Source organism: Ornithodoros turicata, chromosome 2 (genome assembly GCF_037126465.1).
Source record: "Ornithodoros turicata isolate Travis chromosome 2, ASM3712646v1, whole genome shotgun sequence".
NCBI lineage: Eukaryota > Metazoa > Arthropoda > Arachnida > Ixodida > Argasidae > Ornithodoros > Ornithodoros turicata.
In genome coordinates this window covers 100,189,388-100,204,853 of record NC_088202.1, presented here as the reverse complement: position 1 = coordinate 100,204,853, position 15,466 = coordinate 100,189,388, and the positions used below count along the sequence as shown (strand labels likewise).

At 48.3% G+C, this 15,466-nt stretch overlaps 1 protein-coding gene across 11 annotated transcripts in view; it reads right to left on the bottom strand.

Moving 5' to 3' along the window:
• Nucleotides 1-15,466, bottom strand: part of LOC135385833 (CUGBP Elav-like family member 4) — a 455,429-nt gene that overhangs the window by 75,205 nt on the left and 364,758 nt on the right. The window lies entirely within an intron of this gene.

Below are 15,466 nucleotides of genomic sequence, written 5' to 3'. Positions count from 1 at the left end.
CAAACACCTCCTCGGTGTCGGCGCGTCCACCCTCTGTTCCACGTGTGGTGTACGCGGTGACCTCCATCACGTCCTCCTGGTCTGCGAACAGTACTATCGCGAGCGCTCCCTCATGAAAACTGCTCTCCAACGCGTCCACCAACGCCAGCTCGACTTAGCCAAAACTCTCGGGCCATGGTCGGACCCCTCACATATGATGCAAGGCCTACGAGTTGTTGCTGAGTTACTCTCCAGCACTGGATTAATGGACGGACTCTAATAGGACACCTTTCCATCATCATCACTTTCTCATCTCTTCCACAAGCGCAATGGGGCAGTGTACCGCCATGACGGCGGAGAATGACCCACCACATCATCATCCCGTTTATGTGTGTGTGCGTGTGCAATCCCTAAGTAATAATATTGGAAAATATTGTCTCGTGCGTGGTACGTAGGGAACCGAGAAATGCGACCGGGAGATGCGCTCCCAAACAACAACAACAACATATATATTGTGATGATGAAGTGGGGAGGTTTTCCACTCTAGGAGTGGAACGCTACCCCATAGCTAGGGGTCTAATATGAGTGGTGACAATGATCAGTGATGACGATGAGAGATGACGGGAATGATCGAAGTGGCGATGACGATGCTTGACGTGATCGTGGTGGTGGGAGTGTCCGAGGGCGCTGCTGGGGTCATAGTGAGTCCTTTAGGCCTGTCGCCTCAAAGAAGTCAACCACGTGACGTAAGGCCGTCCTGGAGTCGGCCGCGGTGTCCCAAGGGCCGAGGATGGTCGACAAGTTGAAGGGGCGGCAGCCAAGGGTGGCAAGCTGCGACTGCAGTGCACGCCTCTCGTTGAGATAGGTCCGGCAGCTGAGGAGTATGTGCTCAACGTTGGCAAGTACGCCACACTCGTTGCACATAGGGCTAGCCTCACAGCCTAGCTGGTATCGATAGGACGGAGTGAAGGCCACATTCAGACGTAGCCTGTGGATGAGTGACTTCAGAGGACGAGGAAGCTTTGCAGGCAGTCGGTATGACAGCGTTGGGTCTACATTCCCCAAAGAGGACATAGTTGGAATGTCGTGTTGCCACTGTAGGGTAGACCAGGAATCGGACAAATGCCTGAGGAGGGATCTTCTGTCTCCTCTCGAGAGTATAATGGGCATAGAAGGTCGTTGTTGGTGTGCAGCGGCAGCGGCAGCGTCGGCCTCGTGGTTCCCAGTTATTCCGCAATGCCCTGGAACCCACTGAAAGGCAACGTAGTGGGAGCGATCTTGTAGGGACTTCAGGGCGCACAGGATGTCTATCACCACTGAGGCAAGGGAACCGCGGATGCCCATGTTCTTAATGCACAGGAGAGCTGCTTTGGAGTCTGTGTAAATTACCCAGTGCCGCGGTTCACAGTCTTCCGCATATGTCAAAAATAACAAGATAGCATAAAGTTCAGCGGATGTCGATGAGGTACGGTGAGATAGACGACACCCACGTGTAACAGACTGTGATGGAATGGCAAAGGCTGAAGATGAAGTGTCCCTGGTCGACGAACCATCCGTGTATACAGCGGTACTGTTGCGGTATTGAGCCTCGACGAAGTCAAGGGTAAGTTGCCTAAGAATAAAATCAGGATAGTTCTTTTTGTTGTTCTTGAGACCGGGGATGGAGACAGTGACAGACGGCGGTGGCAACGTCCATGGAGGCACTTTGGGTGCCGTCTGGTCGACTATGAATTTGGGGATATGAGGTCTGAATGATGTCACAGCAGCATGAACCGTCGCGTTCCGTCTAGCGTGAAGCTTGCGAACCAGAGTGTGACGGTTATGATGGGCACGTAGACGCAGATAGTGGCGTGCAGTTTCCCGAGTACGGAGAACCTCAATGGGGATGTCCCTGGCCTCAGCCACTACTAGACGGGTTTCAGCGCCTCGTGGGACCCCAAGACATACCCGAAGGCTGCGCGCTAGCATGGCTCGAATCCTTTGAATCAGTGTCTGAGGAAGTCCGTGTAGGACGGGAAGGCTGTACATCACTGAGCCACGAACCAGGGCATTGTGCAGCATGAGGAGATCCTTCTCGTCTCGCCCCCATCTCATACCTGCGAAGTGACGAATCACGTTGACCCAGCGTTGGACTTTCTGTTCAATGACGTCTATGTGGCGCTTCCACGACAAATTCCATGATAGAGTCACGCCTAGGAACTTGTGATGTGTCACCTGCTCCAGTGGGCTTCCACCAATATACAGGCGATATCTATGCATGTCTTTGCGCGTGAAGGCTAGAACTGCGCTTTTCTCTACGGATATCTCCATTCCTGCCTGGAGTAAGTAGAGGCGAATGGCATCTAACGTGCGCTGAAGACGCTGACGGAGTGCTGGACGGGAAGTGCCTGTAGTCCAAACACAGATGTCATCGGCATACAGGGACAGGTTGACTTTCCGCTGAATGCAGGTTCCAATGCCCGCCATAACAGCATTAAAGAGGAGCGGACTTAGGACGCTTCCTTGTGGTACCCCCTGAGAGATGGGGAATTGCTCTGTGTCGCCTTGTCTTGTCCGGACGAAAATACCTCGTTGACTGAGGAAATCGGCTATCCAAAGCAACGTTGTACGTGAGAGCGCAGCGCTGTATAGAGCATGTAAGATTGATGGATGGCTAACGGTGTCGTATGCTCTCTTAACATCAAGAAATACCGCCGCCGAGACCTTCCTGCCTCGTCGTGCCTCTTCCACCGACGTGACCAAGTCGAGGACAGAGTCTATCGAACTGCGGTGCCGTCGAAACCCAGCTTGCTCTTGAGGGAAGAAGGAACGGCTTTCGAGCCACCACTCAATTCTACGCAAGACCATTCTTTCCATAACTTTCCCCAAGCAGCTGGTCAGAGTTACCGGGCGAAATGATGTCAATTGGGATGGGTGTTTTCCTGGTTTTAGCAACGGTACCACTTGGCCGACTTTCCACTGCCTAGGAACCTGTCCATGCCTCCACGAGTGATTGCAGATGTTCAGCAGGGCCTGAAGGGAAGTAGGGTCAAGGTTTCGGATCACTCTGTATGTAATGGCGTCCGGGCCTGGAGAAGACTTCTTGCATGCAGCTGAAATGGCTGACGAAAGTTCTGCCACGGAGAAGTCCATATCCAAGGCAGGGACAGCTGGTGGGTTGGCATGCTCGAGAATAGATGTCACATGGGCTGTATGGGTTAGGTACTCCTCGGTGCTGGTTACATTGGCTCCCTTCGTAATGACACGGCAGAATTCCCTGGCCACCTCTTTCTCAGACGTAGATGTTAGGAGCGCAAGAGCTCCAAGTGGGTTCCGAACTGGAGGGTTCTCCTTTAAACTTCTTGCGACTCTCCATATCCGAGCAGGGCTCTCAAAAGGTGATAAGGAGCAACAGAAGTGCCGCCACCGTTGACGGTCAAGGTTTCGGAGTTCTTTCTGGACAAGCCTACTCGCGCGTCTTGCTTCCTGTATATCAGAAAGATCTCCTGTCCGTCGAGCTTTACGTTCAGCGCGCCTTCGGACAGCACGTAATTGCTCCACACGAGGGTTAGACCCTAAGTGACCAGAACACACGTTGACTGTTTTAGAGGACGAGGCAAGGGCATCGGCAATGACATTCTCTAGCTGATCCACAGAAAGCAAAGGGTGGGCCCTATCTCCACATGCTGTACGAAACGAACGCCAGTCTGTTAATTTCGCCGTTCTACATCCCGCTCTCGTTGAATATCCATCATACGTGATGTATATGGGCACGTGGTCGCTTCCCCTGCCATCAAGGTCCGTGTACCAATGGAGCGTCCTATAGATATCTCTTGAGCAGAAGGAGACGTCCAGAACGTCCGTAGTGAAGGACCTCCGCAAAAACGTGTGTGATCCATCATTCAGGATGCAGAGATCCATGCTCTCGATCAGCTCCCAAAATCGCCCATATAGGAGGCCCAGAAAGCACAACAAGGGCTGAGCTCGCTACGCCATGTAGTACGCACACGTACAGCTTGGGACAAAAGTTTATGGAACACGGCACTGGCATATTTCTTCATCGGAGTGGCTCCCTGCTGCCTACCAAGACGACACAGAATAAGAAACAGGTTACTGGCAATTCTATCCACCTTTCAGTATGTGTGTCCGCTCCTTTTTGCTGCTAGGGTGTCGCTCCAATGGAGAAATGCGACACCCCGGTGTTCCCTAAACTTCCGTCCCAAGCTGTACCATGCGGTTTCGCAGGCCATAAGAACGGTCTTAAGAGACAAGAGCACCAGGAGCGTTGCACGAACAGCGCAAAAACCAGCACTTGTTCTGCAGATAGCAGGAAATGTCAACACCTATTTAGGACACGGCAGAGCAAAGGATTTTACTACCTTCTGTCCCCTACATTACCAATTGTAATGTACAACTCAGAGCTCTCGGTGTCCGAAAAAATAGGTTCGAAGCAACGGGAGCCGAGCGATTGTGATACGCAGGGCGTCCAGCAGTATTGATCCTTGTTCGGTTGTTGCTGCCGACTTCTGCTTCGAAGGAACACATTCTGTTCATCTGACGATATATAGATATATAAAAGTGCAACAAAGTGGAAGCGACCAATAAATTCTTTCAACAGCGTCAAGAAAAGCACACAGCATCGAACTCCGGAAGCACACGACCAGAATAATGCTGAGTCTGAGAGAAATGAAAAGAGCAGGCGTCAGAAAGAAGTCTTCGATATAGTGTAGATACGACGCTAAGCAAACAATGGACAAAACCAATTTACACCGGACTTATTCTCGTCCGCAAGCGAACGTATGCTAAAGAAAGATGGTTCCTGGGTTCTGGGTTGAAGGGCAGCTGAGAAAGAAAGAGTAAGTTAAAAATAAGGTTAAAAAAAGCCATTGCTAAGCGGGGGACACATGGCGTTCTGTCTGAGGCGAACATTGAAAGATCGGCCAACCGGAAAACTTCAGAATTGGAAAAGGCTACCAACTTCTTTGCAGGTCTTTACGTTATTGCGGCGTCTATGATGATACTTTGTTTCTTTGCCCGCCTGCGCGTTTTCAGCGGACGTGTTCAATGACGCTGCCTGTCGCGAACCAGTACATCGGCGCAGACAAACTCTTTGGAGTGACGCAAAGGGTTTCATGAATCGTTCAGTAGTCGTCGTCGGAAGGTTGACTTAATCGATATTCTACGGTGAAGAGATGATTACTGTATGAGCCTTTTCTTTTTCCTTCGGCGCATCTTTTCTGAGGGTGTAACTGTACAGCAACACCAAAAATGGGCGCAACAGAACGATACAATTGAAGATCAATAGAGTAGGTGCGTCGACAAATGGAAAAGTTGTGCCGTGCGCACCGGTCCTCGCACGCGAGATTGTAATTTTAACTACCGGAGGTCTGCAAATCAACTCAGAGACGAAGCAGGTATACGCGAAAGTTGGGGACTGAAGCACGGCTCTTGAGGCTCGCCCATACAGTACGTTATAGATTACGTTAACGGCGATAATATAGGCAATGCTCGCATACTGGACATCCGGGATGACCATGCGTTAAACGCCCACAGAACGTAGCCCGTACTTTAGCTAATCTATCGTTGGGTAAGCGAAGAAGACACACGTTAGTCATGCCCCCTAGTGTTGTTTGTGCTCCGGTCCCCGCACTGACCCCGATGCGTGTTATGCAAGAAGTCAATGAGAAACAAAAGCAGTGCGTGTTTCTTAGAAGTTAGTAAGCGTGGGCGTCGGATGGTTTTCCTGTCAGGAAGGGGGGGGGGGGGGGGGGCGACGTCTTGCCATGTGGAGACAATTCGCGCCTACCGGAGGGCTATCACTCTTCGTCTACTGGGCAGCAATTTCGGCTATGTGAGCCCATCTCTGCTGAAGTTATTCGATTAGAGAAACCAAATTGGTAGTCTCCATGGAGCTAGCGAACTGTGAACCTTGAAATACACATAACAGTGAGCTTCACACTGATGCCTGTAATTTGGGAGCCTGATTTGTTGTTTTATTTTCATAAGAAGATTAGATTAGATCCAAGATCGAATCAACATTAGATTAACGCTCTAACCACGATTAGATTCAATATAACTCAAGATTAGATTATATTATATCAAAACCTCTAAAATCCCACACAGACAAACCCAGCAACAAGAATAAATAAATGGAGAATCTAGACCAAAGCGATAAACAAAGGACAAACTTAGGAAACACAAACTATACGGAATGGGAGCCATGGATCATCACTTGCGTCTGACGTCAACAATATCTAACAACACCCGAGGAAGAGAGGGATGCTGACGAACGATGGCGAGGCCCCAGTCGCGAATCGAAGCGGCTCATTCGACCCTCATGGCCGCTATGGGTGTCTCAGCCCGAGACACAGCTTGCCGCATTTGGGAGCATTATCTCCTATGCTCGTTCTCAGGTCATTCATATGTCTTGCACTACAGCCAGCCCTTGGCACGTGAAGGGGCGTGGTAGACCGAACAGTGACATCGTAGTGGGCCACCAGCGGGCATAACGTAACATGACGGTAACGTAAGAAGTTTTGCTCTAGGGTTCCTGAAGCGCAGCCCGGCAGTTCACGATATCTACTGACCGAGGACGAGTCCAAGGAAACATGATGTGCTGTGGTATTGGTGTGATACGTAGTGCGCCATATGACCACTTAAGTCGATCTGTTTAGTCCCCATAATTTCTCTCCAGTCTCAGAAAATCCTAGAGCCTAGCGTGCTTCAAGGAGCCCTCCCTCTCCACCGTATTCTCGCTCCGCGCTTGGGGATCCCCAGAGCCTTTTGCGCTTCCAGAGGCCCTCTCTTTGATCCTTGAAGCGCACTCTACTGCAGCGTGTACCCTTGCCGTTCCCTCCGCTCAAAGGCGCGCTGGATCACCGTCCAGCAGCTCTCGATTGTCCCGAGTGAGCTTCCAGCAGACCGGGCGACTACGACGACATTGCTGTCGAGTTTGTGGGACACATAGCTAGAATAAAAGACAGACAGGCAGACAGATTGTACAGCTGAGACAGCTGTGTGGCTGATGAAATCAAAGAGGGGCCCTTGAAGCGCACCAGATGACCATATACGTCATCACAGAGACTGCAACACTGTGCCTCCGTGTATAGAATGAAAACATTCACGAAGAAGTTTATTGCGGCGTCTCTGCACGTTACCCACCTTCTTCGATCGAACCCACTTCACATCGATGTATCTTCCAAAAAGTCTCGACACTTAGATCTATAGATTCGTCCCTGCCATATAGAACGACAGTGCATTACTGACGCATTTACGTCACTTTTGCGATTGGAACACACGAAACACAAATCGAATTGAATGGATGCATCTGAAAAAGGGCCCGTCTCAGGAAAACCATTTTCCCCTTATGATATACCGGAAACGTAGACGTCTTTTATGACGCTTGCGAAGTACATTTGTGATTCCGAAGTTTACGTTCAGGGCAGACATATCGCAGTCTTTCATTGTTTGCCTTTCGGATCGATTCGGCGACAACAAACGTATATCACTAGATATACGATATATATGCATACGGGACACAAACGGAACGCCCACTGAGTGTCAACTAAGCAAAGGAAAGAGTCTTCCTTTTGTACGTCGTTTAACAAAAGGAGACAGAGCATAACTTTGCCTTGACGAAAAGTTACTGACTCTACGGCGGCGTTACTTTACGGTCTTGCCGCTCAGTCCCGCCGTAAACAGAGGCACGTTTCGTAATTGCCGCAGCGGGACGTGTTACGAGAAAATACAACTCGAAATACGTTCATCCTCTCGTAAAGGCTGTATAGGTGACGTCCAGATTCGGACGTGTATTTGATTGAGAGACGATGGACGTGCGTATACGAGCGCTGTCGGGAATATAAATATCGGTTAGCGCGGAGAGTGGTTTGGTGTCGCCGCGCGCAAAATGAGGAATTAAAGCGACAGTGAGACAAATGGGGCGACGAGAGATGACGTTTATATATTGCTTTGAGAGAGCTGTATAAGGCGCTTTAGGCGAAGCTCTTGTCTTTTGTCGCGGAAAGGTTGAGTGGCTTAAGTGTGACAGACACGGCACTTTCGGTGAATTTACGTCGGCCTTCTTGGGTGCTACGCGTGGATCACGGTGATTTAAAGTTGCAGTATGGCAAAATGCGCATTTCCCTTCTAGTTGCTCTAGAAGGAATGTTGAGCGTATAAGCGTTTTTTATTTTTATTTTTTTTGTGTTATTCTTTTTATTGTTTTATTATTATTATTGTTTTTATGCTTTTTATAGGGTGAAATGGCGGGCGAATTCGATGCGCTTCTATGTGGGGCTGCATTCGCGATGAAAATTTGAAGATACATTACATTTATTGCATAGGATCTAGCTTCAAGGAAGTCTATGCGCCTGTGCCACTGCATGATATATGATCGCTAGCATGCACACGTCAATAGATAAAGAGGATGAGGATGAGTGAGAGACACTAAAGCCGAGAAAACTGCGCTCGCTCCATCGTGGGATGTGGGACGTGCACATTCGTGGACTTCGTCGAGGGACATACTGACAGAATCCATAATTCAAGGCACGCCAAAAAGGTGCGGGAAAGGTTCTCTCTTACTGAGGATCAGGCAATGGAAGACTTTCATACACTTTCACCGTATAGGAAGAAGAAGGAAAATAAAGGTGTACGTACGCTAAGCCTCTTGCGGATGTTTCCTTATTGTACGAATGGTGATTGCAAGAAGAAAAAAAGTGCGCGAAGCAGCGAAGAAATTGATGATGATGATTGAAAGAAAAAAATGGGGATAGTACAGCGAAGAAAATAAAGTTATGATTATTATTCTTTACTGAGGAAAGTACTCCGAGACGGCACAGATGCAATGTACACTAATATGTTTAAAAAATGTGATTGTTGTTGATAGGCTGTTTAAATAACTTGATAAATCGCAACCGCAGGTAAATGCCCACGCCGTACACTTCTCAGAAAACCGTCTTTTCGCGCACATATTCGTTTAGGAGAGATTACAAATATCTTTAAAAGAAGGCAAAACGACAATCTGCAAGAAACGAAACACGAAACAAACCCCTGAGAGAGGCGTTAAATTCTTAACATCTGGGACTCCATATTTTTTTCTTTCATTTCCAATTTCTAAATTCTTAAGGTACAAGCGTAGCGGGATATAAATCATCTTTAGAAACATGTTTTTAATATACCGGGAACTTTTTGCTTATTGCCATTTGCCCACACTCGCCACAATCAAGCGCGGAATAACGTCCAACATCGTGATGCAACCAACAGCGAACCGTAAGCGTCATCGTGCAATGGAACCTGTCAGCGATTAAGCCGACATTTCGAGGGCTTGTCAACATTCCGTAACGCGCGTCAAATGCATCACATGGCCCGTGATTCGCCACGAGCTGGTGGTGGTGCTGGTGAAAGGGCTCGCCGTTGTCGGCCTCACAGAGGTGAGCAACGTCACGACTGACGCCCTGGGGGAATGTGCGTCCTGGGGCGACTTCTAAGGGAACTGTGCCGATATATGTCTGAAAGCATCTGAAGAAAACCCAGGAAAAACCGCAAACAGCACAGCCGGCACCGGGATTCGAACCCGGGTACCTCCCAGTCTCGACATGATTGGCGCGATCTAGCGCGAAGGCTAATGGACCATTTTCATGTACGCGTCGCTCCTGGCGGCGAGAGACGACATGATGAGAAGACGACGAAGCAATGATGACAAATTAACACAACATGGGCGTAGCTGGCATTTTTTGAGGATATAGCAGGATAACACTTGTTAGCCTGATCCTGGAAGCACGTGATGCACCCCGAAAACAACACGAAAACTTGTTAAGGCATATTCATAACACGCCACGTTCTCATGCCAACTGTCATGGCGACGGTCGTACAGTTCGACACAACATATAACAGGCATTGCGAGCAGCCTCAAAGCGCATGCGCCAACACCGGCAAAGAGAAAGATGTTTGGGACGGAGAGGGTGCCACGTGAGTTCTTCGTCGTCATGCATCCACATGAAACCATGATTGATTGATTATTTAAAAGAAAACCAGGGAGAAACACGAAACCATCTTTCTTCATGCGCCCAGTAGCGCTAATGCAAAGCTCCCGCTTCCTTCGGCGATGCTTTCACGGTAGGAAACGGAAGAACCATACACCGACATTTATGCCTTTCATGTTTGGGCAGTTGACGCATTATAGGCATTGCGAGAAAAAGCTTCGCCAACTCGCGTCACAGCCTACAGCCTGTTTTCATGTTAACAAACATGGCGGCCGCCGCCAGTAGTGGCTGGGCATGCGCATACGCGTACCCAGAAATGGTCCATTGCGACGTTCATTTGAAATCCCGACGAACGAAAACGGTTTTCACGTGCCCTAGCGCGACAGTTGGAGCGCGCTAGCTTCAAAAATAACGATAACATTTTCTATATGTGAGAGTTGAAGGTTGGGGCCTGAACTAACTCTTGAAATGTCGTGTCGGCGAGATCACATATAACGAGGGGCCTTTGAAATTGTATCTTCTATGCTGAGACTCGCAGACAAACCCGAGCAGAAGTTACAATAATGCTCACCTTTACTGCTTCTCTATAAGACGGGAAGAGTCTTGGCGTTTCGTGGAAACCATTCGTCAGAACGTTTATATCACATAACGACCTCTCTCGTAGACGTAGTATATATATATGTATTTCTTCCCCCCCCCCCCCCCCTTTGACCCGGGGTAATGCTTCCCACGGAATAAACGAACCGACCTTTCACAAGTCACTCCGTATAACTCGACACCACAGGATGACTAGTGCATCACTTCCTTCTTCAGTGCATTCACATATTTCGTGGAGGCACGGCACTCGTGCTTGGCTGCAGAAGTGGTCCTGCACTTCTTCTATGGTGGGCTTCGGAGCCACAAGACGAAGTGAGCTCGCGCGAAGCTTCTTCGTGAGTTGCGTCCACGGATACGCATGTGCCTCACTACAGTGGTGCAGTGGTTACACGCGCAGTAACTCCTCAATGATCAAAGGACCTCAATGATCCTAACATGACCGTAGTACAAGCCCAACTCGTTATAGCGAAGAGAGTTTTTCACGAAACCAAAGCGAGGCCGCATGAGGGTTTAAGCTCGTGCCACGGTGGTTCCATCAAGTCAGTTTATAGCATTTTACGTAGATTCAATAACTAGTAAAACGATTACGAAGAATAACGAGACAGATAGGAGACGGGGGCAAATATTTCGCTCCAAGGAGACAAGCAATATCCCAAGCAGCACAATGTACTGAAAGTCGAGTGCAATAGGGGTGGACGGGTAGGTGGAAGGCCTTGAACAGACTGGTGAAACTAAAGAACATTGATAAGACACATACCGTCCACCCCTATTGCACTCGACTTCCGGTACATTGTGCTGCTTGGGATTGAACGAAACAGGATTTTTCGAACAGAGATAACAAGAAGCAGCAGCAGGCGAATTAGTACATCCGTTTATTTGCACACGGTAGCATAGTTTACGGGTGGTGCGCTGCACAACAGCGCGCACAATGCTACGCTGAACCCTTATTTTTCTTTCTTTCCTTTTCTTTTTCTTTTTTTTGTATCCTGTGCACGTAAGTTGCAGGGACGGGACGCTCAACTCTGCTTCCAGTGAAGCAAGACACATTTTAACCTGAGATATGGCGGTGGCTCACGTGCCTTATCTATTTACGAACAGCAGCAGGCCACATTCAAATCGCAAAATGATCCTTCCCGATCATAATGCCTCGTGCGCGAAAAACGAGGGAAAATGCCGTAAAGACGGCACAAACTCAAAGCACACAACTTTGCTTTTTAGGGCTTATGGAACATTCCTAGCTATACGCATCTTCGTCGACGGCGTTTTAAAGCTGGGTCTGGACTTTTACGAGCGAAATATGTTTGCCTAGCATTAAGATGCGTGATTTGCATTCTTCGAAAAGCATGCGTCTCTGCGGGCCAAGTTTGGGAAATTTTAAAACAGAAGTTCCAGCTAGGGAGCTTTGGCAGCACAAACAGAGAGCAGCTCTCGGGCGCATAGGCATGCCTACCATTTCGACGAGACCAGCGGCAAAGCCGTAGGGTACGCAAAGATTGACATGGATGAAAGTTATGCACGAATCCCGCGAGGCAATGACGCATCGATTGCGGTGAAGTGTGCTCAGAGGTTCACTCGGCAGATGGCGCGAGTGGCTGTCAGCATTCAGCAAGAAGGAGTTGCTGCGTGATCGATACGCTGTTTAGTCAGAATTACAGCGAAATGACTTGAGGTCACGGAAGTAAGCGTTTCGTAAGTTTGTGTCCTGTCATGCGTTCTGTTTGGTGCCGTTATGCTGTCCAGCCTTCAAAGAAACACAAGTCAACGGTATCTCAGTTACAGAATTAAAAGAGAGACAACAGAAAACCACATGGAGACTGTACGTTTGTGGGGTGCACGGGTGTAAATAGATGAGGAAGGGCAAGGAGAAAGAGACAGGGCCGATATTTCCGATTATGCTCAGTAGAGAAGGCCTGTTTGCCTCGTAGGACAATCTGTGGGGGAGTGTGCGCGTTGATCTGAAAAGCCCACGCACAGCACAGTCGATGATGGCAGTCTTAGCATCAAGAAAGGAGGCTGTATCCATTGGACACACCCGTTGGCGCGTCCATGCTAAACGCCGACATTACTTTCCCTAGGAATACAGGTTATCGCGCTGAGCTGGCAGGTGTATGGAGGTACGAATGACGAGCCTGTCCTAGCCTTTGCGCTTTCATGCATATGTCGACACAAACCGAACACGATCAGCAGCTCATGAATGCTGTGCAAGATGTAACACCGCCATTAGTGGAAGTACGCACCACACCTGCACCAGATGCCGCTTCTCCATACACTATGCGACATAAATTACACCATACAGTCACATCGGAACGAGAAAGTTGACTTGGCGAATCTATACAGAGCGAAAGAAGGAGAGACAGCACCCTTGTGGCTACTGGATCGAGGAATCCCTGAAAGAAAGACTGATGAAGATCAATAACTTGGAAAATACCATAAAGCTGCTGCCCCCAAAGACCACTTAGGAGGAGGCCCCGGTATCGAACAAGAGCCAACAGCCCGTAAAAGCCATGGGAAGAGGTTCCGAAGGAAAGGCTGAATTAGGGAAACACGCCAAGTTACAAGTTCTTGCGCGGGAATTCTCTTCCTGTCGGCTTCCTGTACGAGATTTGTCACTCAGCGATGTGAGCCCAAGAACAAAGGGAGAGGACAGAAAAGAGATCTTGGTAGATCATAGCGGGACATCGATGGAAGGGCTTCTTTTCAGGGAGCAGGCTTGGACAACAGCGGCGCCTTGAAGGGGAGACGTGTCCAGTCAACGTGGCTGGGTAAATAGCGGTCCTAATGATGCGATTTCTCATCATCACCCATTCTGCCAAAGTTGGCACCAAAAGTATGGACTTTTCCAAAGGACAGAAAGGAGATTTTCTGTATTTGCACTTTGGTGCTTCACTCGCTCACTGTATGGTGCAGGACAAATAAGTACTTCTGTGGCGATAAAACTACGGAAACTTCTTTGAATAGACACTCAGAGAACGAGCTTTTCGCGATAGATGGCACGTTTGCTTACAGCGCGGCCTGTAAGTTTAGTGGTCGAGTGGAAAATATTGCTATACCTGATGTGACATGTGAAGTATTGTACTGGTTTTGCATCTTAAAGGGAAATGAAACGATGTAGCCGAAGCTGGAAATTTTAGGGCACTCCCCAGAAAGGCACTCACACACTTTCGATGTGCGTGGAAACGATGGACTAGGAGATGAGGTCTAGGATATGGTCCCTTTGAGTCCACCCATTTTAGCCGACACCTGTACACCACATCTTTCGCGTCAACTTGACGTTCTCACGTGTACTTGATGAAGTTGGAGCCTGGCGTCAAGAGAGATTGCGCCTTTTATGCGGGTAAATGTGTGATATTCAAGAAATTCAACTGAAAACTGTATTTATAATATAATTCATCTTTTCTTTTCACTTTTACGTGTTTTGCTTGCTCATATCAGTGGACCAGAAGATCGTGTCTTTCAGATGGAAATAGGAAACGATGACGAATACGAAGCGTAACATGAAGATTATAAAAGCAACGATATAACAGATATGGTCGGGCGAAAGAACGATGCTGAGTTTTCCTTCACACGAAGGGAGGCCTGCCAAAGATAGACCGGCTAACAACCTGTCATTTCAAACTTGAAGCAAATTACGGCTCCCAAACGAATGAAAAAACGGATAAAAGTGCGAATTGCTTCTTTCCATCACTCCGCTGCAGACAGTCCCGTTTCCGGTGAAAACAGTTTCGTGCAGAGGAATGTGAATTATGTTAGCAATAGAACTGGTGAAATTGCATTGAGAGCGCCCAAATCTATCAGAGCCGCAGCTGGATGCCGCCTACGCAGAACGGACGTGCCACTGTGCCTTTTTTTTTTTTTTTTTCTATTCAATGCTCGGCCGCGGAACAGTTGCACGGGATGTGGCAGGATATATATGTGGACGCAAACCCACAGCTTCGTACGAGCATCAAGCAAGTTGTGTCAATGGCTTGTGCGTCCTTGGCGGCACTCTAAAATGGAACTGCAAATGTACAAAAAGAAAGAAACAAAACTACACCATAGCTTAAAGCACTGAAATGCTAATTCTTAAGGGTCTTTTCTTATTTCGAGCCACTACTTTCTGCTCTTTTCGTTTATTTCTGTTGCAATATCTAAAGTAAAAACAGAAGTCTTGTCTTAAGACTGACCTTGAAGATAGGCACCTGATAGCAGATCGAACTAATGCATATCATTTCCGTCCCACGCAACGTCGGTCACTGATACCCATGACATCATCTTTCATAATGTAAGTGTTGTTGTCACTCACTGCGTAAACATTTTAGACGGCATCGATGTGAAGTCACGTCTTGTCTACGTAGTGACAATGAGTGGGTGCCACTACGTTAACACTCCAAAGAGCACAATGTATGTCCTGTGTCGTCTTTATAAAACTTGACGCTGTGATTTGTTTGAAAATAAGCATATCCGACACTGTTGGGTCGATCCCTCCTAGTCCATCGTGTCATTATACTCGCAATTGGGAACAATGAATAGGCCGCAACTTACGAAATAAAAAGGAAAGCTTATAAAGATGCAAAGTGAATTTACATGAATAAGTGCCCTAAATATCGGATGTTGTGGGAAGAGGCGTAGCACGAGGGTCGCCGATATTTCGAACAGAGATAGTTCTTCATCAGGGCCCCCAGAAGAAGAAGATAATTGAACTCAGGGCAGTAAGCATGAGAAACAGGAGGTACTTCGTTAACGCAGAAAGGTATCGAGAAGGAGATAAGGAGCGAAGTCAGCTCATGCGCGTTCCTGTCGATCCGTGGGAGTCAGGTGTGAAGCGTGCTTTCACTGGCACACGGTACGCGGGACAGGCCTGTGTAACAGTTCGCCAATCAGCTGTGCAGACTTCCACATATACTATGGCACCTGTGCAGCGAAGCCGTACTCAGCACGTATTCTCATCACCT